General features: G+C 39.9%; 1 long non-coding RNA gene across 2 annotated transcripts in view; it reads right to left on the bottom strand.

Annotated features, from left to right (window-relative positions):
• LOC141731108 (uncharacterized) overlaps positions 1-19,098 on the bottom strand; it is a 103,810-nt gene extending 84,712 nt beyond the window's left edge. The window contains exon 1 of one of the 2 annotated variants that reach the window (XR_012583030.1): positions 19,035-19,098. This is a non-coding gene — a long non-coding RNA (uncharacterized LOC141731108). Of the gene's footprint in view, positions 1-16,374; positions 18,408-19,034 lie in introns of those variants that run through there. The other variant, XR_012583031.1, reaches the window with a different exon arrangement.
• Between the last annotated feature and the right edge of the window lie 7,313 nt (positions 19,099-26,411).

Raw genomic sequence — 26,411 nt, 5'->3', positions numbered from 1 at the left:
CTGAGAAGGGCATTCATTAAAAAAGCAATAAGCAAGAACACTTACAGAAGATTAGCTGTAATGTAGTGTAATGATGGAAAAGTACCAATTTATATAACAATTTTACAAGACTCTTGAATTTTTTTTTTGTTATTTTTCCAATGCCTGACAAGGTCTTGCTCTTTCATACTTAGAGCCTGATTTCAGATTATTTTACTGACAATTACTAACAAACACAGGCTCTGGGAAGAGCATTCATGTGTCGATGAATGCAAAATGGAATATATTTTCCAGTACTTGGTTCTGAAATATTTTGACTGGCTTTGAATAATTTTGCAGGAGCAGACACAGCAAATTCCCTCCAGAAGATCACATTCAAGCCCTCTCTGGGCATGGCAGTGCTCAGTCACCTGCACAAGACAGAAATCCTTATGCTCAGGTGGAATTTCCTGGGCATCACTTTCTGCCCATTGCCTCTTGTCTTATTACTTGGCACCACGGAGAACAAAACTGAGTTTACTTTGTCAGGATGTTTTTCATTAGTGCATCCCTAGAGGCACCAAATGACTAATTTTACAGACTTCATTGACACTCCTCGAGTTATTCAGTGAAAGGAAGGCTCTCAGAAACCACTCCAAGCATTTCACTCTGCCGAGTCAAAGTTCCTTCTATTTCACTGGGCTTCAGATCAGAATCTGAAAACTCACAGTTCAATAACCACGATTACTGAGTTTGCCAAGCAATGTTCACCCAGATCCAAAAACATTTTCCTTTTGGGATATCCATCTACATTAGCAGATTTTAGTCAATGTTTTTAATTAATTCCAGAAATTTTCTGTATTTTTTTTTTCTCTTCTGCACTTAGACATCCATTTGATCCAAATGTAGCCCAAGCAAGTATCTATCCTTACAGACAGGCTGGTCCAAATGATGGGGTTTTCAAAAGTACCTAATAAAGCTTGGGAGCACACATTCCTTGTGCTGTTTAGCAGCTGGAAGCTTTGAAAAGTCCCTCCCCTGAAGCCAGTGTTCCTACAACATTAACATCATAAATAAGGCAGTGCCTGATTCCCCAGCACTGCTTCCGAAGCAGCCTTAAAACCTGCTGTGCCACAAAAGCAGCTGCAGTTAGATTTTTTCCTTCTAATGTTTACAATATCTGTTCACTCAATAAACACAGTTTATGTCAAGAAGCGTGGACATAGATTGTCAACAAAACTACTGCTGGTTTGAATGCAAGAGTGTCAAACCAGCATTTAAAGGCAATTTAAAATAGCATTTAGTCACAATCTTAAAAAAGCTGCAAACTGAACAACTTTTAAAAAACATTGCAAAGGATTTTAGAAAACTAAAATATGAATAAAATTAAAATTGTGGATTTGGGAAGAATATGCTGTTGGTGCTGGAAATGCCAAACTCCTTGGCCTAATAAGAAAAAAAACCCCAAAAGTAAATACAACCCCTCAGAAGAAAATGTTACAGAATATTAGCAAGTACAGCCAACAGTAGCAGTCACAGCCTAAGTGGATTGTACCAAGGCAAGTCTGCACTGAATCCCACACCTCTGAGTCTCTGGGAGGAACAGGAAGCACTGATTCAAGACCCAGACTAATCTGTTCTACAATGTCTAAACAGAATTATTTAATCCCACATCTGAGTCATTCACGGTGTGTTATAAAATGCTCATTCAGAATGTAATCAAAGCCCAGTCATGTCAGTAACACAATCCATAATGTGCAACATGCATCTGGCTTTTGCATTTTCACCAATGGAAAAAGAGCAAATGGATGAGCTGAAATTGCACAGTGGGATTACTGAAAAATGAACAATAATGAAATAAAAGTTTCAAACTCGCTGCCACCGGCTAAGACTACAAATCCATAGTAGTCTTATGATAGTTTATTATTCCAATTCACAGAACAAATATCTACAAAGAACTCTCCCACACACAGAACTTATGCCTTATGGGGAAGGTTTTCTCATGACTGGTCCAAGTCAAACCAAATGACAAAGCAGGAAATTAGGGTCAGAAAATTATAATAGAACAAAGAAAGAGAATGCTGTCCTGTAAACTCCGTCCCAATTAAGTTATTTTTACAGATGGGACCTAAACAAACACTCAAGGAGTTTATCAGTAAACTTACTGGGAGATCAAAACCAAAAAGTCTTTTTATGAGGCTGCCACATTCAAACAGAACTTCCATCCTTATGGAGATCCTGAGTCGCACTGCTCTTGGAACCTGCTCTGTAACTGCTTTCAGAATCCTAATTTTGCCCAAGGTTTGGGAGCTGCTTCTTTGAGAGACCTGCTGTTCCCACTGCTACAAGAAAATAATTTGCTTGGCCAAGTGCAGAATTTTTAGTTTTTAATCCCGATACTTTTGGCTGTGTCTGCAGCTGCCTCCTTCTCTGTGGCTACTGAAGGTAACGTTACCCACGGCAGCTTAGCAGCAGGGCAGGGAAGGAGGCTCTGGCTGACAGCATAGTGGGGCCTTTTGTTCAAAAGTTATTTATTTTGTGGAGAAAACCAGGACTCAGTCCCATAACCTTTGTGTGGTGGGATATTGTGGAGGCTTATGTTAGAGTACAGATAATCTCTTCCACTTCAGACAAACAAAAGAGAGTCTAAAAACAAAAAGAAACATTAGACAGGAATATTAAAAGCTTGGAATACATTACAGTCACTTTCAAAGACTACACACAACCTCAAGGCAAAATTTGTTACGTAATGAAATCCAGCGACTTATTTGCATTTAAACAAAATAGGTTTGGTTTATGCTGTGGGAATATTTAAGAATGATGTACTCAATGCAGGCTAACATTTGGCATATGGATTCAAGGCCAGAGAAATCTGATTAAAGCTCTGAAAATTCAGAATCAGTGCTAGAGAATTCAACTCATTTTTTAATCTCTCTGAGATGCCTTGGAGATACTCCCCTCACCTTTACCAAAACCAATGTCTATCCAGCATTCATCAGAATTTTCCACAACATCTGGACTGTGACCCAAAAATTGCACAATCCACAAAATTATTTTCCTTTGAGAATATGAAATGAGTGCCTCACCCAAAAAAAAATCCTTCAAAAGATTTTGGTGGTAGAGAGGAAGGGGAAATTGGTTGGTGTCTGTTGTGTTTAGCTTCAATCATTTTTTTTAAAAAATCTGTGCTTCAATCTTTTGTGAGGATAGTAATTATAAATATTAAAAAAGTCAGCTATCATTCCAACCAAGTCTTAACAGTTTCTTCTCCATTCTTGGGTCTCATATCTGGCTTTTAGGGAAAATGTATCTTTTTTTTTTTGTGGTGAGGCAAGTCTGGAAAAGGAACTTCTTGCAAGTTTAATATCTTTAATACAGCCTTCTTTTGACCAAGCCTGTAAATTATATTATCATTTCTCATAAATTCTCATCCTAATATTTCCTCACCTTTGTCTTTAAAAAGTCCTAAGTAAAATTCTTCATGATTAATGAAATTTTCACCTTTATTAGCCTGGTTTCTCTTCATTTTTCCCCCATTCTGCTCAGATAATGAGATTCCTGACATCTGAATAAAATATTTTCTTTGTAGGTAAACGCTCTGATTTATGACAGTGCTGGGAATATTCCTGCTGTTTTACCTTTGGCAATCTGCCTGGAGAGGATGGGGTTTGCAGCACACAAACAGTAGCTGGGGGCAGGGGCTTCTACAAGTTGCCCTACAAAGCTTGTTGCTCTGGGAAATGTGTTTCCAGAGCATTCTGATATTTATTTTTCAATCATCTTCCCTTAAGTTTAATAACAAACTCTCTTGTTTGCTTTCTTCAGGCCCAAGTCTTTCCTCTAACATCATTCTTCTCACTCTGATAGATTTCCACAGTGAATGGATGTGGCCACGTCACAAAGTCTGGATGAGCAGCCTCTGTGGCAAATAAAAGCTGCCAGTTGTGAGTGATTTCACACCCTCCTCTTGTGCATTCTGTTGGTCTGGGCAGACCCCCCATGTCTGCAACCCAGGCCAAAGGTACCATGTGTGTGCAGTGCTTTTAGCACACAGAATTCATTATTCATTAAAGGAGTTCCCACTTTCTGAATACCTGGCTGCCAGGTGGCCAGGAAAGCAACCAGTTGGTTTTTTCCCATATTTTTATGATGTTACATGGAGTTTCTGCAATAAGTGTGTCCCCTCTGGGTATCCTCACTGGATGCATGCCTTCCTAATTCTGTCCTTTTGTAAAACCCAGGAATTCCCAGGCTGGGTCCTTGCTCTGGCTGATGGGTGACAACACCTCTTTCAAACACAGGCTGGGGCCAGGCCCTGTTTGCTTACTGAGTTTTGTAACTTTTGCAGTTCTTCAGAGTCAGCTCATCCCTCCAGGCAGCTCAAACATGTTAAACTCTGCCTGTCACCCAGCAATTACCTCCAGAGCCTTGAAACAGCTCCAGCTACACTGTGGTTGTGGGAAGAACTCGTAAGAATCACCAGTGTCTCCTGAAAATGACCTCCTGCTGGCCAAGAAGGGGCACTGAGACAGAAGTCAAGTGTGATTGAAAATAGAAATTGAATTGAGAATTGAAAATATTTCAGCGGCTGATTGTTTTCCTTGTGGAAATTCGTACTCTTGTTTCCAGCTGAAATCTCTCCAGAAGTCACTTGTACCCATTACCCCTCCTCTTCTCCATATGACTCCTAGTGAAAAGGGGCTCCTAGTAAAAATCTTGGTTTTAGCCAAGATTTAGCCATGATAAGGTTTCCCATCAGCCTTTTTACAACCCCAATTCTCTTGGCCTTTTCTCATAGAGGTTCCCCAATCCTTGGATCATTGTGGCCACAGCTACCACATGATTAAGGAACTGCCCAAACTCAAATCAATGGGTGACTCTACAAGAGTTTAGACCAGGACTTACATCTCAACTCAGCACAGCTTTTTAAAATGTGAGTTTAGCTTTTAACAAGATAACTTTGCCGTCAAAGGTGACCTGACCTCAAACAACCTGGCAGCTCTTCAGGACCTGGGCGATCAGAACACACGGGGCACGTCCATAGGCCCAGAAAAGAAAAATGGCAAGGTGGAAATCTGTCAGTACTGGAATGGCAAAAAAAAAAAAAAAAAAAAAAAAAAATGTACTTATTAGGGAAGCAAGGGGTTTCATCCATCCTCGGATCCCAAACCATTCCCGCGCCTCTCCGGAGGGCTAAGGCGACCCCACAGCGCCACCTGGCGGCGCGCGGCCGCCCCTGAGGGACCCGAACCGCGGCCGGAGCCCGCGGGGACAATCCCGGAGCCCGCGGGGACAATCCCGGAGCCCGCGGGGACAATCCCGGAGCCTGCGGGGAAGGACAGCGGCCCTTCCATGGGATGGCTGCCCTGAATAAAGGAAACCCGGCTTTCGATGCACATGCGAGCGTGCAATTCCCACAGAGGCCTCCTGGAGCTGGGTGGTCGGTTTGGGGTCTGCTTCTGGGCAGGAGCTCTGCTGGTGGGAACCGGCAGATCAGGGATTGCTCCCTTTCCGTTGTGCAGCAACACGTGGAAGGGCACTTGTTGTATGCGTTACAAAATCTCCATGAAGAAGACAAAAATTCTCAGAACCAAAACGTTTGAGCTCCATTTCCTCCCCTAGAATGACTGCACAGAAACCAGACATTGTACAGCCCAGTGAAGCTACAAAGACTGCTCAGAACGATGCTGGTTACCAAAACTACTCTTGCACCTTCATTTTTACCAGATTTCCACTAGAACCTCTTCAATGTGCCCATAGAGTTGTTTCACTCAGCCTGTTCCCACACGTGGCACAATAACTTTGATTCAGCCTAAGACCCATGATTCTATGGTTCACTGTCAGTGCCTTTGATGTAATTAATTCAGCTCTCTAGCTGTAAGATCTTAAATGGGTTGACAAAAAATATCTCCATCAATGTTCTATTTTCAGTGGGCAAAATGCTACAGAGCCCACCTGCATTGGTTATAAATATCTGACTCGATATTTAGTTTGGTGTGTGACAAATGACAAAAAATGGAAGATTTAAAGACAGCTTCCATTCCACAAATCAGCATTTCCACTTGGAGATCTTTAAAGAAAAGCTTTGCAATGATTAATGCCTATGTCATAAAGGTGAAAGTCTCACCCATCTGTGGAACAAAGTTATCATGGACCAGGAAGAGATACAGGTCACATCTTAAGTGTAAGGGAATTATCTGGATGCACTTTTCCCCTTGCATGCAGCATTTTAAAATTTAAAAACCGTTTTTTCCCAAGTTTTTCATGTTTTCTTAGAATTTCAAATTCTAGAACTTTTTTTCACTCAAGTGAAAAACATTCCGAATTTTCTATATCGCCTGCAATAAAGTATTCTGGGCTACTGCATAGTTTAGGATCATTTAAAAATAAACTACTCCAAATGCCACAGATTAATAGCACAAACAATAGGCACTACTTGGTCTCCAGGACAAGAACTGACCAAACTTCTCACAATTCTTTCATAGCAAAGATTAAAAAACAGATCAAACAATAAACCCCCCAAAATTCCCAACAAAATCTCCAACACAGAACTGTTCAAAGGTCACTGACCAAACCCCATGGGAGGGAAAACCACAAAAAAAATCTGTTATAATGTTCCTGGGGCTTTTTTTGTCCTCTAATTTGAGCTTCAATCAGAAACAAGCATTTTATACTAGACTGGATGAACAAAGCACTGAGTAAAGTGACTATAGAAATAATTTAATGTCACGACTATACAAATCATAATTTAATTTAATGAAATTGTTTAAATGAAGCTTGGACCTCGGTCTTTGAAACATCTTGAGAAAACTACTTTGCACAATTAATTACAAAAAGTCAGTTTGAAAAACGTAGAAAACATCAGAACATGTTTTCTGATCACTGGCACAAAATAAAAAAATTATGTAAAATTTGCAATAATATAGCAGGATGGGAAGAGGGCAGAGCACTTCTTGTGCCTCAGAAAATACATTTCATCTCCATCCTCTGCGAAACTTCATACAGAATGTGAAGAGGCAATTCTGCAAAAAGAAAGCTATGCTTAAAAATTCACAATTTTTCCCCATGGTGATTTCATTTCTGTTGATTAAAATATTTCAAAGTTGACTTGCTGCTTTTGAGTAGCAAGAGTAAAACACATTATAAATATTATAGATTTCATACTTACAGAATGTAACTGTTATTCTGCTTTATTCATAGACTTGACCATTAGCTGCCTGGTTTTCTTACCAAACTTATATTTTTGTGTGTGTAATAACTCCATTGAACAAAGATTCTTTCAGGCTTACTGCAGATACAACTGGTTACAATTTTAGATCCTTATCTTTTGTCCAAAAGAGCTTTATCACACAGTCCCATCTATATTTAAAAGTCTGAAATATATCAGCCACCTTCCTAACACCATATGAACACTGCTTGCCAGATTGTGTGTTGCTTTTGAGATAGAATGTAAGAACTTTTCATTTCTTTGGAACTGGCTCCAAGGCAGAAGCTAAGGAGGTTTTTTTTTTCTATTCTTGAGTCTCTTGCTTCAAGGGTCACAAAGCAATCAGATAGCAAAGTATAATTACCAGATGAGAAAAAATAAACAACAAATAATTTCATTATGACTGGATTCATACCATTGACTTCAGAGAGATTACTCATGAGCACAAGTAAATGTAAATAAGATTACAGAGTCAGATTGGAAACATGCAGTTTTTGGACTGGGCTGTAATCTTGGCATAGTAAAATTCTGATACAAAATGACAAATTTACCGTGTAGTTCAACACAAAATCCAAATCACTGCAGATCAGCAGCTTTTTACAGAACAAGGCTGCTTGCTCTTTGCTTCCCTGAGAAGAAAACCTACTTCAAGTCACATTTTCATTACTGCAGCTGGGGAGATTGGACAGAGCAAAGGGAGATTTCTGAGCCTCCTGAAACTAAGCTGATGTAAAATGAATGGGAAACAGAAAACTATAAAATTGGACAAAAATATAATGTATATCCATTTCTATTTTAGAGCTTCAGGCCCCCTTTCTGAAATCTCAGCTCTCCCTCAACCCCTGATTTTATTTCCGAACTTTAAAAAGCAGCAGAACACCTTGCTTGACACTGAAAACTTTTTAGCTCTGTAAGTAAATTTCAGTAAAAGATTTTCTTCAAATTGTAAAAAGAAGGGAGAAAAGAGCAGAACCCCACCCTATAACAAATAACTCCCTCAGCCATTACCTTGATTACCAAGGTCTGGATTAATTTGGGAACATAGTGGAGCAAGAAGAACTTTGAGTATTCTCAGTTAAGCCTGAGAGCAACTGAATGCCAATAGCAACAACTCATGATAGACCTCTGGCTTAGTCTGGCTTTCCCTCTGTCTGTGTTACAGACTGTAATTGCTGACTTTTTCACAGTAAGGCCACCACTGATCCTTATTTTTGAGCATTCCTGGAACTGTGTATCAACACACTGAGGACTTCTACAAGCTTGAGTGTTACAGACAAGAATATTTGCAAATGAATTAAATCTGTTCACAGTTCTTAAGCCCAGAAGGTAAATCTAATCAAGCAATTTTTTTCTCCTTCTCTGAATACAACTCTCCATTCTCTCTATGTGGAGTTTAAAAATCATTCCTAGAAACATTTTTAATAGGAAACACAATAGTCTTGCATAACTGTGAGGTCCTTCCTAATTCTTTACCATTTTACCATTGTAACACGCTGAAGTTGTGCAGAACATTTAAAAACATTTGGTTTTAAATGCCAACATAATATGCAAGATTGGCATAAGATAACTGTGTAGTTTACTAAAATTATAGAAAAAAAATTAAATTCTAGAGAATTCTTGTGAAAGAATTTCTCGCTGCCTAAGGAATAAACAAACTCATCTTCCTTTTGGGCAGTGAGCCCACAGTGGTCAAGTCCCCCAAATAACTCAGTGCACTCATTTCAGTTATTCACATCTTTATGGCCTCAGAATGGAAGGCTCAACACTAAAGATGACAAACACATCAAAGATCATGAGGGCTTTGAACAAACTTGTACCAGGGTGCTTGAAATCGCATGCGAGCAGTCCCTTCTCTTCCTGGCTTTGCTTTGTCCAGTTATGAAATGCATTTTGTTCCACAAAGTCTGGAATTCTCCTCACTGACAGGCTCACCCCAAGGATAAACATGTATAAAACAAATATAAATAAACTCAGTCCAAAACCAGCAGAGGATTTTTGCTGAGGACTGAACTTCTCACCAGAGAGAGAACTGCATTTTGGGAGTAAATGGAAAAATTAGAGGGGTTTTGTTTTATAGGGGTTTGTGTTTGGCTCTTCTTTTTTTTTTTTTTTTTAAAGAATGAAACACATGGGCAAAGGGTTTCAGCCACTTTTCAGCTCCTATAAATATTCTGCTGGCTTGTATTTAAAATCAATATATTTTCACAGTTCTTACATTAGGATCCTAATTGCTTCAGAGGCACTGGTTTGTGTTATATTCTAAATAGATGAAGAGTGGATGCATTTAACACATCGAAATTTTAGCTAGTTAGCATCAACTACACTACAATACTACTCAGAACTGTATATTTTGTAATCATTATTCTCCTGCTGGAGAACATTGGAAAGGTTATTTTACAGTTATTCCAGCCAAAATGGGAATGCTGGTATGACAACATGACAAAATACTTTGAGACTTATGTAGGACATAAATTCCAATTGGCGGGTCCTTTTATTTATTAAGGATGGATTGAAGTTACATTAGTTGTACATCAGACTGAAAAGCTACTTATCACCTAAAAGATAATTATTTTTAAAGTTCTCATTTCTTGTGTGTATTCCTTGAAGAGATCCACTTGCTGTTTAAATGTCAAATGACTTTAAAATACTTAATTCACAGAGCCTGGATTCCATCTGTTAATAAACAGATTGGAGTTTCAGTTGTAAAAGCAAATATTAATATCCTATTAGCTTTAATTTTCCTGTTATTTCTGGTGCTTTAATATTCTTAAAACAACACATAAAATGAAGAAAACTAAACATACACTAAACTTCATGGCCTTTGCACTAAAACCCCACATCCATTAGAAACAGCCTCTTTGCCTGTGTTTGAGGAAAGCCATAACTCTAAAGATGATTTTGATTAATCAGAGCCTTGAAAGTAAAACAAGTGTCTCGGTGCTTGCACGTTTTCTTGGCACAGCCCATTACACCAGAGCTGAAATCCACAGGCTGAGCAGGGAAGGGACAAAGTCATTGTGCACATGACAAACTCTGGTTTTGCTGCTCCACCACCAGTGGCACCCCATGCTCGATGAATATTTGGCCCCAGTTATGGGGAATATCTTTATCCAGCAGCTGCTGACCTGCATCCCTCAATGCTGATTTCACTGAGAAGGGACTGAGAGGGGATTTCAGAGCTGCAGGAGCTGCTCAGGGACAGGCTGGGCACTGAAGGGCAGAGCAGCAGCTTTGGGTCCCAGTGGAACTGGAGGCAGCAGGGAGCTCTTGCACAGGGGCAAAGGACACTGCACCAGCAGCTCCAGCGAAACCACTGCTCCCCTCATGGCACACTTGGGGCTCCTCTGGCTCTGGAACAGCATCTCCAGGCTTGGAACACCCACAAGGATCCTGAACTCAGGATCAGAGGCCACCACACGGTGAGCACACCAAGGCCATGAAGTGGCTTCAGGCAGCCTGGGACAAGGGAGGCTGAGGAACCATTGGCATCTTTCCCTGCCTGAAGCTGGATACAGAGAAGCTGGAGCAAAACTCTTTTATAAGTCCATGGGGAAAGGACAGGACAAAGGTCACAGTAAGGGAAATTTTGATTGGGTTTATGGAAATAAATGGTTCAGAAGAACAACAATTAAGCACTGAAGCAAGTTGCTTGGGAGACTGGAATCTCCATCCTCAGAGATGTTTGAATCATGACTGGACATGGTCCCGAGTAACCTGATTTAACTTACAAGAGGGCCCTGCTTTGAGCAGGAAGATCAAGGCCTGGATAACCTCCACAAATCCCTTCCAGACTAAATGTTTTTAGGGTTCTGTGATTTCTAAAGAGAGATTAGATTTAAATTAAAAAAATATATACAAGAGATCCTTGAAACGCAATTGTAACATTGCTGCTTTTACATTTCAGACAACTAATGAGAGCCAATTAAAACACAGAGCCCTTCACTGTATGTGACCTTAGACTGACCAAGCATACTTCTTTATAGGTAAATAATCACCAAAATTCTTTCAAAACACAGTGTATTTCAAGAATAAGAAATTACAGGCCACCTCTTAACCTTTCCTTTACATAACTGATACTATTTTTTCAAAGCATTGGTTTATTATCATATTAGGGATGGAGGATGCTCTACATAGAACTGCAAGAAGTGGCAGCATTGTTTCAGCACAACAGGTGCTGCCAGGATGGACAAACACTGATGTTCTTGGCCACATGCAAACAGTAATTCATAATCTGGGCATAGAGAGAAGAGCATATTCCATTTCTTATCACCAGGGCAAGGGAGCTAGTGCAAACACCAGGCATGCAGATTGTGCTGTGGATTCACTCTCCCTCTTATTTTGCACTAACAATGGAAAAATCGGATTGCAATTATTAGAAAACCTGCAGAACATTTATTTTCTTTACTCTTCCATGCGAGTTTTCAGGGCAAAGGGGCACAACGCATAGAGAAAGGCACTACACGAGAGCAGAAGGCATCAGTGTTCTAGATTTCTTCATAGTTAAAACTGACCTAAATTCAGTCTCTGAGAGCAAATTTAGAGGATATTTTTTTATTAACGTGCTAATGTGTCACTGTTTTCCGCACAAACTCTTAATTTGTCTAAAAGCCAGACTCGTTACTCATCAGTCCATTTACAATGTTTACATTCATCAGGTCAACGACTTGCTGAGACTGAGCCACACAAAGCTCATTAGTTCAACAGGTTTATTTTCATTACACTTTGGTTCCTAAACTGAAGTGTTTTCTCTGCATGAGGTAAGTAGCTGTGGTTAGGTAATCAGAACTTAAAGGGTTATTGCTGGTATGCAGCACAGGAAATCGGTGAGATTTGGATGCTTTCTGTGCCAAAAAACACTGCTGAAAGCACTGCTAATACAGATGTTTCTCCATTCTGGGACACCACAGTAACCTGGTAACTTAGCACCATGGTGTAGCACATACATAACACTGAAAACTTTCTGTACCATTTGTCATAACCAAAAGACTGAAACAAAACAAAAACTCCTACTAAAAAAAAGAAAATTAGTTCAACTTCACAGATAAACTTTTCCAGATAATTGTTCTGCAGGATACATAAACATGGTCAAGTGTCCCATGCTTTGAGAGAGTCACTAAATGTCAGTGTCAGTTTATTCCTGGGACTGCTTTCTTACTGCCCAGATGGAAGCAAGAGAACAGCATTGAAAAGAACACTGAGATGCACTTCACAAAGCCACTGCCACCTCTGACTTCACAAAAGCCTCCAGGCAGGCTGAACAAACTGGGGAGATCCCACTGTGTGAGCAGAGAAGGGGATAAACACTCAACAGTAGAGAACACAGCAGGGAATGTCAGAGCTAAAAGATGGAGCATTGGGGAGGCAAAGGAAGATAGATCATATTGTTAACTCAAAACAACCACAACACTGATAACATTCTTCTTTAGAAGGAACTCATTGCCAGCCACTGTTGTAAAGTTTAAAAATAAAAGAATGAAAAAAACTTGAAGCTGCTTTTCAAAGAGTTACCCAATCCTGCTGTTCGTACATATCACAAAAAACCTTTGATTTTTCTGGCCAAGCTCAGCCAAATGAATAAAGTGCTAAAGATTGGTTTTTTTTTTTTTTTATATTAGTTTATAAAGGTTTGCAGAACTGATAATAGGTGCCAGAAACTGGTGCTGAAGGGGAACACTTCAGTATCTGCAGCTCAGTGAGATGAAAAGCAGGGTGGAATGCAACAGAGCGGTGGGTGCCTATTGCCCAACTGTTGGTTTGGGAATTCGAGAGGGAGCTGTGGGTAAAGGGGGGATATTTTGTGGGTAAGCAAAGAAAACAGGAGGGGTTTGGTCACTGAAGCAAAAAGCATTTGATAATGAGAGGCCAGAGACTGGGTGATGCCAAGAGTGCAGTTCTGGGAATGGAGTGAAATGCTGCAAGACACTGGGCTGCAGCAATGCTGCTGTTGTGGGAGAAATTCACTGCTCGTGTTCACCCTCCATGATCTGAGCTGCAGACTGGGCAAATGCCACCAGAGCAAGGACAATCAGCACTGCAGCAGGAGTCTAATGCACAGAACTGGAGACGTGATAGAAAAATGAAGGTCACTGACTGATAAGGCCTTCCAGATCTCAGAATGCAACTTTAGCAAAGAAATTCTGAGTTTTATAAAGCAAGTTTATTACTGTGCATAGTCCATTAAATTAAACCTTACCCTTTCCAATTTAGGTAAGACATCGGTATTTTCTTGCTTTACATTATGCAGGTTTGTAATTTGTGGGTTCTTTTTGTTGTTTGTCTTGCTTTTATAAACAGACACTAAGGCCAGGCATAGGCATTGACAACAGAGATCCAAACAGTTCTGCATTTACCAGTAAACAAAAAACCCCAACTTATGTGGATAGCCAATTTAGACAATGAAACACCCCACACTGAGAAGTAAGCAGAGTAATTGAAATGCTGTCATATCATTCATCACAAGGACATTAACCTTTCAACCATGGCTAAAGCAATTCCAATTTCATTACTCCCCAGAGGATTCACCTTGGCAATACTCTGCAGCCCCTCCAGGCTTTTCTGTGTAGATGTAGGGGGTGTTCTTTGATCTTTTCCTCAGCTCTACAGGAATGGCAGTAGCCAACTAGCATTTTATGACTGAGTCACACCATTAAACCCAAGATAATGCTAGTAACATATTCCCCCTTGTATTATTATTTTGAATCCTATTTCTCATCTCTACCTTCTCTGATTCACTTCTATTGTTCATCTTTGTCTCCCCAGAAGAAAGTGAATTGCATTTTACCATGAGGAAAATGAGGTTTTTCAGAAATACTTGCATTGATGGCAATGGGAACACTGGAATAAGATTCAACATAGATAAACCTCCTTCTTGAAGCTGGTTGTTTATTTCATTTCTCAGTGCATATGGAAACAAAATCACCTCACAAAAGAGATGTTGAGAACACAGGATATTTGCCACCTTCACTTCTTTCTAAAAACAAGAATAAAATCTCTAGCAGGCAAAGCAATATTAAGATAGAATCAAGAAGAGTTCTTTTGCCATGAGTGATAACAGAAGAAAACACAGAAACCTTTGATTTACAGGGAATGGATGAGTGGCCCCAGTCAGCCTGTGTGCTTGAAAGGTGTGTTGGGGGAAAAGACTCCAGACAATTTCAGTCCACTGTGTCCAAACATGCTGCAGCTCATTTGCCACCAAGGTTGTACAACTGCCTTCAGCAATTTGGGGTCCTAATTTGTGTTCATTATCAGATCCATCACACATCCATCTGATTTCCTAGTCTACATATTAGGAACAAGCTTTTCTAAATATTTTGTCAGCTTGTAATGCAACTGGCATGGGGACAGTTTGGCTTTTCATTTCTCCTGTGTTACATAGTCTTAAGAGGGAGGAAAGACTGAACAGGTCAGTAGATGTTTGCATTTTTTTTCTAATAGCATTTCTATACTGAACCATAATTAGTTTACCGTAAAATTATATTTTATCCAAAACAACTACCACAAATGCCATTGCACATAATACTGAATTATATATTATTGTACAGCACGAACCAAATATAAAGGCAGCAACCCAGCCTCAAGAATAAGAGCTAGGGGAAAAACCCCACAATATATTACACCTACATAATTACATTTGTAGAGCAATTCACAAACCCAAATATTGTTGTATTGTGATTTTTCCAGAAGTGATTGAATTAACAACCTCTAACTCAGCTGTGTGCAACAACATAAAAGAAGAGAGTTGCTCAATTTCATGATTTAAAGTTGGCCCTCCTGGATTTCTGTTCAATGGGACCTGAACCCAAAAACCCTCTCTGTTTGCATATTTAGGTCCTGTGACTGTGCCACAAAAATCAACTAAGCCAACATTACTTACCAAGATGTCATTTTCCCAAGAAAAACATGTAGTTACATAAGTATAGGATTTATGAGAAACTGATGCAAGGCAAAGATGTTTATTTAAATATCACAGCATGAGGTCTCAGCCTGTCAGCTACACATGGGACAGGACTAATTCCGTCCAAGGAACAGCTCATAGGCTTTTGTTGTCTTTCTAAGAAGGAGCAGAGCTGCACATGATTGAGCAGATATTTTAAACAAGTCAAAAGCAGCAGCTGGAAAACAACATAATTAATGAAACAGGTAAGAGCACACACTGCTCTGGTGAAGTACCAGGTATCACAGCACAGTGCACCAGGTTCTGCCATAACAAAAGGCAAGTTACACTGGGACATATTTAGCAATATTTTGCACTTGTCCTTACATTATTACTGAATAAACAAGAAGCACTTGAAGGCAGCAGTGGTTGTCTGGTGGCTTAAGGAAACCCCATCAACTTTAGATGCAACAATTAGTACCAGGAATGTTGAGTAAACTTGTAACTTCCACTATGGAGGAAGTTTCAATCAGCAGTATCATCCCTCTCTGAGACAGGACACCCACAAACTCACATTCAAGAAAAACATTAAACAACCTAACAAATTCAGCATGAGAAACACAGTTTCAAAAAAAACAACAAAAAAAAAAAACCTATTTTAAACAACTTTCCCCTCTCCCAGAATAAAAGCAGATAGAAACTGCTCTGGCTCCAAGTAACTGCACGTGCCAGTCCTAATTCTGGCAACAGCCTCAGCTGCTCCAGGAAAGATAAGGGCATTCCATAAAGTCCTCTTAAAGGTAGGGCAAGTGCTATCAGGGAGCACAAAACCCCAACATCCCCATCCTAAAGGTGCCAGGCCAAGCAAACTTATCAGGCTTGGAATGCCTGGCAGGGCACCGGCAGGGCCCTCACTCAGGACGGGTTATTTGCTCACTCATTTCCATTTCAGAAGCAGGATCATGGAGTAGTTACCCTGCTCTGGCCAAGAAGTCACTGAAAAAAAATGAAAATCTACAATTCTAGCACCCTATGAGCCAACCAGGCAGGTTTCACTAATGACCTGTCAAAGTGAGCTGGAATTGGTACAACTTTTGCTTCACCTAGACAGAATTTTTCAAATAAAATCCCAGCCTTTGATTTAAACATTTCCAAGCTACCTACCCAGAATATCACAGTCCTGCTGTATCACAAGTATCTTTGCTTCCAGCTCTCCCACAGAAAGGTTTCTGCAGTTTCCCATCAGCTCCCACTGAGCACTCAGCTGGCCCAGGTATGTTCCAAAGAAACAGCACTGATACATTCACAGATTACAAACCCAAATGTTACTTACAGGCAGGAAGTATTTTCTCCAGGTGTCACAAAACAGATGATGGCACCTCCTCACAAATGGGAGCAGAAACCCTGCAGAGGAATTTCCCAGTGGTGACCCTCAGCCCATTCTCTAATTTTGCCCACTTTGAGAGCTGTGCTCTGCCAGATGTTTGCTGCCCCCCTCACCTGTGAGGCTTCACTTGCATTTCAGAGACAACACCTTCCACCTGGAACAGGAACCCTCCAGAACTCCCAGCTGCCTCGCTCTCCATATTCCAGTCTGTTCTAAGGCTCTCATCTTCTACTCTTCAAATCTAAACTCATCTCACAAGAGGAGATACCTGGCATAATATATGAATTCCCTTGCCAATTCAGAAGCAATCTTATTCGGTTTACCATTCTCTACCCAGCAGCCTCTTAATTTTTAGATTTTTTAAATTTTGTTTTCAGGGTGTTTCTTTGCTTTTATTTTCCCATTCTCTAGCCAAATTAGTAAGAATTGATTTAAAAAGTCATTTTGGAAGACTGTGCCAAATAAAAACAAAATCAAGTAAATCTTTAAAGAATACATTTCAGTCCTTCATATCTAGGGGTGATGGTTGAGAAATTCTTAAGGTAAGTTCCTGATATCCAGTATAAATTTGAATCCTCAGGTGTTTTCATATTACATTTGCCTGTCAGCTGAATCTAAAGTCCATAATCATGGCCCAGCATTCACATGTACTCACATCTTACAGATAAATGTTGCCAGTGATTTTAAGATAAGACAGATTCTGACAAACCCAGAGAGGACAAAACTTGGCTTTTTAATCTTTTGAGTTGAATAACTGTTCTTGGATGCTCCCTAAAAGAAAGGAATGCATGTTATAAAACCAGCATTCTCACACAAGGGTCTGTCCTGGTCCTCTGCAGCTCAGTGATGCAGCTGATTTTATCATCAGCTTATAAAACAGGAGGGAAAACCTCCCAAACTGAGGCTCGGGTACGTTACTCCCAGGTGATGTTTTTATCACCTTTATTCAGGCTTGCTCGTCAGAGGGAGCAGTGATTAAAGCACAAGAAGCAGCACGCTGGGCACAAGCCCTTTCTCAGCTCGTTAAGGTGCTGCTGACATTGGTCTTTTAGCCCCACTGCCTCGGGCACCAGCCTCTCTCCCAGCGCTAACTGGTCACACCAGTAACAGCATGTTGGAACCACTCTGCTGAGGTTTAATTATTGCATTTGATGGCACCTGCATGATACAACTTCACACTGTTATGAAATATTAATTGCTTTCTGTACTGTAGCATGTAATATATTCAAGAGTGAAAAATAATGCTGTTACTGGCTTTAAGATTTTTTTTAACCAAGGATTTTAGATTTTTTCACCTTTATCACTAAACATGTCTGAAAGATTCTGTTTCTCCTGAAAACACACGCATGTCACCCATAGCCCTCTTACCTCCAACTAAAAGGAAGTTCCATTACTTCTTGAACAATATTTATCTTTCACTGTCACCTTCTGCCACTCAAGGCAAAAGGACAGAACTCCAACTATGTCTCACAGAGAGAAAAATAATTTTTCTCTTATATAAGCAACAATTCCTTTACCCTACATGCTCTGTCCATTCTCTCCAAAATGATTGTTTTCTTATGCCCTCCCTTGGAGAGCTGACAAATGAGAAATGATAAGGGATAGAGTTTTTGCTTTATGGAAGGGCACATGTAATAGTTTTCATTTTGTTAAAAAAAATAGACCTGAAAGTAAGAAAGTCTACGGTCTTAAGAGGAGAATACATCCTTCAAAAGATTTCAGACAGCAGCACTCCTGGCAAATATTTAAATCAGCATTGCAGGAGATTTGTTGTATGACTACAACATGCATTTCAAGGCTAACTTTTAAGCTCAGCTGTTTACATTTCCTAGACTACTTTAATTAGGGACAGCCGACATGTCCAGGCTCAGCTACAAAGCGGGAGCATTGCAGAACATGTAACATGCAAAGTGTTCCCTGAGGACACAGAGAAACCAGGGTGAACTTCAGGCAGTGGCTCCAGCAGGGCCGGGATTTCAGGGCTGCGTTTGCAGCAGCTCAACCTTCACTTCCTCTCATTCATGTAGAGGAGATCCAGCATCACACAAATCAGGAGAATCCTGATTGATTTGCTTCCTCTAGAAACCGGAGGGAAGGAAATCCCAGAAGTGGAGCATGCAATGTGCCCTGTTCCCCTGGCTCCCCTGTTTGGTGGGAGGAGTAGGAAAGCACAAATGGAGCCTCCTGGGTGAATCTGCAGAAACCTGAACCTCAGGATTCATGGAAATAATCTCAAAAAGTAAGTAAGACCAATCAATGAAAGTTACTGCAAATAAAGACCTCTCCATCCCTAGCTAAAAGTAAAAAGAGAACATGATTTTGAAAAATTTAACCACAAATACTGTGAAAAAGAAGCATTTGTCAGTGCACTCATACATATATGCATTTAAATAAGAAGACTATACAGCAATTGCCTCAAAATGAAGCAAGTTTAATGTTCCAAGGCTGAAAGGGAAGGAGCAGATTCACACCACATATTTGGGGATGGATCATTAGCCAGTACAGATCACTGCAGTGTCACAATTCAAGAATTATTTTGATGCATTTTTTTCTCCTCCAAGGCATTTATTTCTAAGATAAAGCAGATGAGCCACTGACAGGTATACCTGGGAGGAAGTATCTGGAATATTTTCCTTGAGGGTGAAGATCCAATCTATATGGCTTTCATAGAAAAAACAGGAAAAAAAAAAGAAGAAGAAAGAAGAATGTTTGTCAATCAAGAAGAAGAAGTTAAAAACTTTAGTTACACTGGAGCACACATGAAAATGTTGTGCTTTGAAAAAAAGATGCAGTGAAGTGGCTTAGAGTGGGCTGGAATGAAACAGAATAACATTGCAAGTATATAACTGGATAATAAATGAGAAAAAGGGTTGGGTAACTAAACCAAGGTTAAATAACCCACTTGGAATAATTCTTTAGTAATTCCCGTATTTTTGCTAAATTTAAGGTAATAGACAAAATGTTAATGACTTATCTCACTTTTCCAAGTGGGGAAAACATAATCTTACCACTAATTCAAGTACTATATTAAAAAATCTTGTTTCATTCAAAAATAATTAAGAACATCACCATTAATCTTGATATGGATTTTATTCTGTATTTTTTTTCCTAGAAGAGTGAAAACCAAAAATATTTTCTTCCAAGAAAAGAATTTAAATTTGGAAGGAGTGGACTCATTTTGAAACAAAAGCAGTTTAAAAGACTTAAAACCTTTGTAAAACAGATTTTCCATTCTTTTCCAAAGTGGATTAGTAATATCCTTGGAGACATGCAAGAACTCCAGCCAGAGGCAAGCCATGTTGGAACACAGAGAGCAGACATTAAAAAGGAATGTTGCCATCCCACTTCAAATAGAAAGTTTTTCAGAGTGAGAATTTTATTGTTTTAGGTAGAACATATAGAGACAGATGAGAACTGCGAGGAGCTAGACCTGACCAGCTGGGTAAGGGAATCTCATGGAACATGCCAGAAAATACAACTTAAAGAAAAAATACAGAGAAGGAGAAATTCCACTTATATAAAATAATTCTGGACACCAAGAGAGGGAAGAACTTTGATAAACATTACTTCTGAAAAATTCCCATCTAAGCTAAGGGTGGTGACCAAGTTCATAACCTTGACAATAGCAATTTAAAAAACAAGCTAAAATACCAGTTTTGCTGTAGAGTAAAATCAAATTAAAAACTGATGAACAGAAGCCCTCCTTGGACACTAATCTAAACAGTTTGTGGAGCTAAATGAAATGCCATGGTTATGTTGCCTAGACCAATAACCCCTTGCTGGCTTGTGACTCCATTATATTTGAGACATTTTCAAACATTTTCCAAATCAGTGTATTTTTTCAAACTTAGTAATTACTTCCATTGCCTATAAACAGTACAGACTGCAGGAGATTTAATTACTAGTTGCCCTCAAAAGACAAACCAATTTAGGGATAATTTCTGCTGCTGTCTCAGCCATAGCAATGAAGACTTGGTAATGTTGACAGGAATGAATATAAGGCTGGATTAAATGAAAAAAACCCAAAACAACAAAATACCCCATTTTTCTTTTAACTATAAGAGAAATTACCACAATTTCTTTGGCAAAGATACACCTTTTAACACTAACTGGAAAAAACTGATTCTCTCTCCAAACTCAGCTTCTACACAGGCAGGTTATTTCTGGGCAGTCAACCTTACGAAGCTAGAGCTTCCAAATTACAAAAAAAGCACTGAGAATTTACAGTAGAGAATAAAATTTCCCAAAGGAGCTGGACACATGGAAGCAGAAGGAAAAACTCTCCTTTTTTGGTTTTAAATCTTGCCCCAGTTATTTACAAGCTCATCATTATTAATTTTCATTTGGTACAAATGGAAACCAAACCCAAACAAACAAAATAAACTTGAAATGGAACAAACAACCCACAAAGACAGCAAGCATTTAGGTGCTTAATCATGCAGGGAATCAAAAGGCAAGCGCAAAAACACCAACCACAATGAAGTGAGAACATATTAAAAAAATAACCATACCTCAGAATAATTTCCAAGCTTTGTGTGGAGCTTAGCTGGGCCTCACATTGACTCCCCCTGGGGCTGGGCTGCAGGGAAATGCTCCATGGCAGGCACAGCCAGACCTGGGCCAGCACAGCCATCTCTGCTGCTCAGGCAGGTGCTGCTTTTGGCTTGGTCATTAAATCTTTCAGAGCTCTCTCCCAAGGTGTTTCCAAGCTTTCCTGGGTTTGCAGGACACTCTCTCTGTCTGCTCCTCCTGTGTTTTACACCAGCACCAGGTTTAACTGCTGGCTCCAGGTGCCTCTGGAACCAAATTACTGAGCTGATCACAGGATTAGCACAGCTGGTCCCACTCACAGAGGGCTAACGAGCCCTGGGATGGATCCTCATTGAAAATCAGTGGCAAAGAATCTTAACCCTGCCTTAAATTTAAGAATTCAGAACTTTTAGCATTTAGTGAAGGATTTAGATGGAATGATGGCATTCCTATTTTTATCTTCACATGGATCACCCCAAACCCTTCACACTGTGACAACAGTTTCTAGCTTGGTGTGGAATCAGTGCAGGGAGATTATGATAAGGAAACTGCTTGTTCTCCCTTTCCCTGCCTCAAGAACTAGGAGCAGCCATTCTATGGCTTAAATGAAACCTCTCCCTGCCAGCTTGGTTTTCTGCCCCAGGTTTGCCAGCTCCTCACCATTTACATGTGCACAATCCTCTTGCCAGGAAGGGCTCTTAGTAAAGCAGCAAAATCTCCTGCCCAAGATACCAAACAGACCCTGGAAGGGACAGTCCCAGCTCCCCTGCACCAGATTCCTGCAGAACCTGGAAGGACAACCTTGGTCACTGAGGAAGGGCTCCAAGCCTACGGGGGACAGTGGCCAGGAGGAAGAAAAAAGCAGAACCAACCTCTTTTTTCCCCCCGAATTTCTTTCAGCACCCCAATTTACTCAGGTTGCCCCGGCAAGCTCCACCTCCCAGGGTAATTAGTTGTGCCTTCAGGCTTTGGACTGCAAAATTCACTTTTGCCTAACAGGTGAAATCGTTTTCTTGCTGCTCCACTAGAATGAGCACAAACAAAAAAGCCACTGTTAGTCCATGATACTCTTGAAAAATATCAATAAATCTACTCTGTACCTAGTATGTGGATGAAAAAACTGGGAGAAAAAAGAAACTTCAGGAACTAGGTTTTCTCTGAGATCCCTGGGTAAGCTGAAAATTTACATGTCTTTAAAACCAAGCCAGGCAATCAAGGAAGATTTATGCTTGTAGAAACGCCTTAGAAGTTTCCACTGATTTCCTGTTTTGCAGCTTCTCCCTTTTACAGAAAATAACCAATTAAGACCAGTTCAGAACAGAGTTCAGGCTCTGCCACTGGGCTCCTCAGGAACATAACCTCTTTTTTTTGCCCTGGAAAAGGCAGGGAGAAAGTTGTGTAGACCCAGCAGGCTAAGATATGTTGGGCCAAGCAATCAGTGGTCAGGTGTAACATGAAATCTGAGCTGGCTGACAGTTTTATCCTGCTGAAAACATATTTTCATTCCTTTGGTGTTCAGGCACCTCATACCTGAGAGAGAACAAAAGTGTAACTCACAGCAAAGCCCTTGTTCGAGGTACTGGGAAAAGTAAATGTAGTCACTGGTCATTCCTAAGTGAAAAAAAAATCTCTGTCCCAAAGAGCATTTTCCCAAGTGCTTTATGGAAACCATCTGTGTCAGCTTTGAAGATGAAAAATTCAATACTTGCAAGGAAAGTGATGCTGTAGCAGATCCACAGAGCTGAGGGTAACAGCTGGACTGATCAGCTCCCCTCAGCTGCAATATGGAATTCCCAGCACCATTAGTGTTTGGTTAAAAATTCCACATCAAAAAGAGGGGAGGACCATCCAGTTTTAATATTTCCATCCTTTATAATGTATATGGGCAGATATCTTTCTTTAGAGGTTTTACTTGGCCTTTTAGTTTTAGTTGTTTATTTCAGGACATGTCCAAACAGCTCATGTAAAGCAAGAGAATTCTAAAGACTTAATTGCCAGTTTGCTGGTAGATATTGCCTGATTGCAACAAGTAAATGAAAAAAATAGGTGAAAAAACAGGAAAAAAAAAAAAAAAAAGAACTGTTTTTTAACGTACTGTAACCTTCATATCTTAACCTATCCACAGAAGTTGCAAAAAGCTCCAACTTGAAAAGCACCCATTTGAAAAATCTACTTCAACTAACATGTGCTTTTCTTGGGGAAAAATAAATACAAAAAATTTAAATAAGATATCTGAGCTAAGGGAAACAGATTGCTGACCCATGTCTTGAGGCTTTTTTTTTTTTTTGCCAGTAAAGATGCTATTTTAAGGTTATAATTAGAGCTGGTTTGAAAGAAGCAGTGAAAAGAAACGTGTTGGCAATTTGACTAAATTAACTCCAGTTTTGATGAAAGCCAGCTACTTTGAGTAACATCATCTACAGGCATTATAAAGTCAGCAGCATTTACTTCTTAATTTTAAATTCTTCATGTTTCTGATTGTAGTAATTCTCTTGACACAGCAGCCATTCAGTGTAACATTACACCAGGAGGCACAAAAAAGTGGTTTCTCTAACTTGTCACGCCAGTTTTGCAGTTCAAGCTCTTCTCAAATGCTGCTTTTTGGCAACTCATGTTGTGCAATGATTATGAAAGAGGCATTTTAGACTTTCTAAAGGGTACTCCACAAAGGCATTCCCTCATTCCTACAGTGCCTCAGTAATTATTTCTTATCCTACAGGGCTTCCAGTATGTAATTTTATTATCAGGATTAATCAAGGAGAATGATTCATGCTTAGTGGAAAGCAAGGGAAGTTCAACACAACATTAGGGCTGAAAAATGCAAAGTCTTACACTGAACTCACAACAGCATGAAGCTTTAACAACTGGCTCATGTAGACTGCTCTCTCTGCTGTCACTTCCAAAAGCACAGCTCTATTCCAAGAGTGACAAAATAACAAATGGTTCCACACCTGCCTCATTTCAGTGATGGTACAGAAATGGGTGCTTTGGCTCATTTTCCTAAACTGATGTGACACAAAGAGATGCGAAAAGGAAGGGAATGGAGAAACTACAACTTTTAATTGTGTTTCTGAATCCACAAAAATTCAAGGCACAGATCCTATCTTTTTTGGGACATAGGATTATTTGTACTACACTTTCCTTATAGCGTCAGCTCTAATAAATATAATTTAAAGTGACACTTTAGAGCAGCTCAATGCTTTTTTACTCCCTCATAAGGGAGTGGCACCTCCTGGTGCTGAACATGTGTAGCTGGAGATCACTCCTTGCTTAGGAAGAGACCTGCAAGGAAGCATTTACATATTTATGAATTCTTCTTTTTTTTTGTGCTAGAAGAAAGCCAGCAAGTACAGAATTTTTCAGGTAGCTCTGACAGATCCGAGTGCCTTGATCACAGACCACCACACTGTCCCTGTGTTTCTCCTCCTCAGAAAAACAAAATCACCTTTGCAGACTATTCCACAGACCATGCTGGGAAGATTGGATTTACTTTCACCTAGACCATGAAAGTTACCTCAGGACTGAGGACAACAGCCAGACAGCAGTTTAAAACTCCAGTGCCCTAAAGGAAAATATATCAGCATATTTTTCAAGTCCAATTAAGGCTTTGGCTGGGAGCAGTTGGCAGAAGGAGAAGAGTAAACATTTTATGACATGCCTTTGCATGGATGGTGCTATGAGGAGTTCATGGATTAACTAACAAGGTCCCTCTGAGGGATTTCTGACTTTGTGAGAGGGACGGGGGAATCAGAGAGGGGAGGGAATGCAGGCGGCACTCAGAGCTGATTTATCATCACTCCTGGGGCAGTGGGTTCAGTAGTGTGTTTTCAGAGAAAAAAAAAAAAATCACTTTTGTGGTAATTGATTTTAAAAGAGGAATTCAAGCAGTTTCTTTGCAGGGTGCCTCCAGCTCCTCAGCTCTGCACAGACTGATGCTTATCTCTGACACCAAAAAATGGGAACAGCTATTTCCAGGCCTTGAAACAAAATCAGGGCATATGGGATGTGAGGAGCTACTGCAGTTCCTGTAAGGACTTTTGGAGGCAATTCCTGGAAAGAGTTTAGATCCAAGATTTCCTGGAAAACCTGGGAAAATTCTTATGAAGGGTCTAAATCTAGGATGGGGAATTCCTTGAACAGCACAAGAACTACTTCAGGTTCTAGACCCAGGAATCCCTATAAAAAGTGAGAAAAGGTAAAGAAATGTTATAGGTCCAGAAACTCCTGGAAAGATCACACATTAAGGAATACTTGCAAAGCCCAGGAAAACTAGGAACTATTTAGATCAATTAATTCCCAGCAAGTGAGAGGAAATTCTTTGAAAACTTCTCAGTACAGTAAATCATAACAGAGGTCTCAATCTAGAGATTCCTGGGAAGAATCTTTGGTCCAGGATGCAAGGAAAACTCCTAAAAACCTCAAATAAAAAGCTTATAGACAGAATTTTTAAAAATACCATATCTTGAATGTTGTTTATTCTGAGTTGCTTAAACAAATTGTTTGAGTAACTTTTAAATTTCATCCCTTGATTCAAAGCCAGTAACTTTTTCCATATGGTCAAATCACTTCCCAGCTGAGCACTCTGGTATGGAAAGGTGAATGGAATTGGAGTCTCTCTTATGAAGTTTCTTCATTATTTGTGAAGAAGAACTACAAAAAAAACCCCAAACAAACCCAACAAATGTACTGGGACACCTGTGAGTTATTTTTTTAGGCAGTTTGGTTCCACTGTCAGAGAAGCAACATGGGCTTTGTCATCAAGTACTTCAAACCAATCCTGCTAATTAGGATTTCAAGTTTAACACTGCCATAAACAGATTGGCAAACTAATTTTGTGATCTGCAGCTCAAAGGAGGTTTTTCCCTAGGTCTGGCCTATTTAGGATGATGTGATGAATGCCATTGTTATGAGAGGGGTCTCTCACACCACCACATATTCCATTTACACAGCTGGCCCAACATTTAATCTCACCAGAATCCAGTTTATTCCCCTCCAGCTGCTCTGACTCAATAATGCTGACAGAAAAATTTCACTTTAGTAGAACAAGTGGCTCTGCCCCTCAGCACCAGTTTCTGCAGGAAGGAAGGAAGGAAACACCATTCTGGGACAATTCCTTTGCTGACCACGGCTGCACTCACCACTCACTGGAAGCAGAGCTGCAGACCTGGGGAGGAAAAATTTGAAATTCTGGGCTTCTCTTTATCTTCTAAGAATGTGTTTTCTTCACAAGCACTGCCAAGTTTTAAGCTACAACCTTCTGCTCATAAAATAAGCTGAAAGATACCAATCAGATTTCAATGAGAAAATCCTCACAAAAAGCACACAGGAGCTTTAAAAGGGCAATGTGTAAACATTAAAGGTTCAGCTGATTTCAGAAGGATGTACAAAAAGAGAAAAAATTCTCAAGGCACAGAAAGAAAATAACGCCTTTTTTTTTTTTTTTTTTCTGGGGG

The sequence above is a fragment of the Zonotrichia albicollis genome, chromosome 17, assembly GCF_047830755.1.
Source record: "Zonotrichia albicollis isolate bZonAlb1 chromosome 17, bZonAlb1.hap1, whole genome shotgun sequence".
In the NCBI taxonomy this organism is placed as follows: domain Eukaryota; kingdom Metazoa; phylum Chordata; class Aves; order Passeriformes; family Passerellidae; genus Zonotrichia; species Zonotrichia albicollis.
Note: the sequence above shows the minus strand (reverse complement) of the source record. Positions and strands in the feature narration are given on the sequence as shown.